Source organism: Tupaia chinensis, unplaced genomic scaffold (genome assembly GCF_000334495.1).
Source record: "Tupaia chinensis unplaced genomic scaffold, TupChi_1.0 Scaffold000471_1, whole genome shotgun sequence".
In the NCBI taxonomy this organism is placed as follows: Eukaryota; Metazoa; Chordata; class Mammalia; order Scandentia; family Tupaiidae; genus Tupaia; species Tupaia belangeri.
The window spans coordinates 9,932-12,128 of NW_006159980.1; the positions used below are offsets into that span (position 1 = coordinate 9,932).

Below are 2,197 nucleotides of genomic sequence, written 5' to 3' on the forward strand. Positions count from 1 at the left end.
ACTAAGGAGGGCCATTCTTTCGCCCAAGCTCCAGCTCCAGCCCCTGCCCAGCTGTCCCAACCTCAGAGCCCTTCTCCTCCATGCTAGAAAGGGCAGCTCCTCCTCTTCATCAGAATCCACTTCCATGTGCAGGCCCCTGCCCAGTCAGGAAAACAGTGGCAGTGCCATTTTGGGGCCACTGCTCCAACTCCAGCCCCAGTCCAGCTCTCTCAACCTCAGAGGGCCCTTCCTCCTTGCCAGAAAGGTAGGCTGTTATTTTTTTCCTTCTTTCTTTTGCTATTTCTTTACTTCTCCTTATTCCATAGGGCAGTTTCCAATCCTCCAGTAGAACCCACTTTCTTCCAAAGACCCCTGCTGAAATGTTTTTCTTTTTTCCTTTCTTATTCTTTTTTCTTCTCTCTTATATTGTCATCTTCTCCTCATCCTCCACCCACTCAGAGGGACTAGACAGATATAGAACCAGATTTTTTTTTTTTTGAACAAGATGTTTATTCAAAATAAGCTGTCCAAAATGATGTAATCTTTACAGAATAAACAAATGTTAAGGGTTTATGCAGCAGATTTCTTTTCTTCTGTGGTAGATTTCTTTTCTGCTGGCTTCTTTTCAGCTGCTGGCTTCTTGTCAGCTGCTGGTTTCTTATCAGCTGCTGGCTTCTTTGTAGCTGCAGCTTTTTTTCCCACCAAAGGCTTCTTCTGCTGCTTAGCACCAACTCCCTTTCCTTTCTTCCCTTCTACAGGCTTCTTAGCTGCAACCCCCTTCTCATAAGATTTGGCCTCTAGTGCTGCTGCCACTTTATGGAGCCGTTTCTTGTGATTCCTGGCCTGGCGAAGAATGCTGTTCTGGCGCAGAATGCTGTTCTGGCGCATGGTCTTTGCATACGGGTTAAGTTTCAACATGATTCTCAGGTTTTTCAGTGAATTCTTCTTGAGGACTCTGCGATGGATCTTCTTGCGTGGTGCTCGGAGGGCTCTTTGGATCTCTGGACTTTTCAAGATCCTGCTAAGGTCTGTGTTCATCATCTTGTGCATGGGAAGGTTATAGTTACTCTTGAGGGAAGCAGATTTCCGCCAAGTGCGTACAATTCATCTAACTTCCGGAAGGCACTTTCAGTCCAAATGCAGAAACGTCCCACATGCCCACCAGGAGCGAGTTTCAAAATGTTCAGCTTGCTTACGTTAAGCAGAGTGAGTCCAGCGGTGTTTCTGAAGGCCTTGATGATACCATTGTCCTCATTGTAGATGATGCAAGGTCCCCTGCACTGGATACGATGGCGGTTTCTCATTTTGCCCTTGCCAGCTCTCATTCGCTGAGAGGCATAGATCTTTTTAATATCATTTCAGGCCTTAAGTTTCTTCAGAAGCAAAACAGCTTCTTTGGTCTTCTTATAGCCTTCAACTTTATCTTCAACCACCAAAGGAAGTTCAGGAACTTCCTCAATACGATGACCTTTAGACATGGCTAGAGCTGGTAAAGCTGAGGCAGCCAGGGCAGAACAGATGGCATACCGCTTCTGGGTAGTGTTCACTCTGCGGTGCCAACGCCGCCAGGTCTCAGTTGGTGCAAACGTGCAACCTCCTCGACACATATTTCCAAAAGCACCCTGGCCAGAACGGTGAGTCCCACCACCTTGGACTCTGGGAATTCAAGCCACAGCTCTCCCCAGTACCCCAAGACTCGGCACTGGTCTGATGACCTGCTAATTCACTGACGGCATAGGGCTGTCTGTTATTTGTGCGCAAGCTGGTGTGAACAAAGTTCACAATATCTGGTCGGATGGGAGCCTTGAATACCGCAGGCAAGGTGACATTTTTGCCAGACGACTCCCCCTTTTCAGAGTACACTGATATCAGTGGACGAGCACACGCCATGGTGGGGAGAGGAGAGGACCACGCTCCTCTCGACCCGGCGGCTCCCATAGGAAAAGCTAGAACCAGATTTTAAACATCCTAGTATTGTGAGGCTCTCTGGGATCCTCACTCTATACTGAACCACCTGCAAAGAAGGAGACACTGCTCTTTGTATGCCTGAATAGAAAACTCCTCCCATGGGGAGCACATTGCTAAACGCAGCAGAAAAGAGACTTCAGCACAGAAGCAATTCACAGCAAAAGGTAAGCAAACTTTGTTCTCAGTGACAGAAACATCCTCCAAAATGGCAATTCTACCCAAATTAATCTACATATTTAATGCAATCTCA

The 2,197-nt window shown here is 47.2% G+C and overlaps 1 pseudogene; it reads right to left on the reverse strand.

Moving 5' to 3' along the window:
* Positions 1-474: 474 nt before the first annotated feature.
* Positions 475-1,910, reverse strand: LOC102481592 (60S ribosomal protein L4 pseudogene; annotated as a pseudogene).
* Positions 1,911-2,197: the final 287 nt, after the last annotated feature.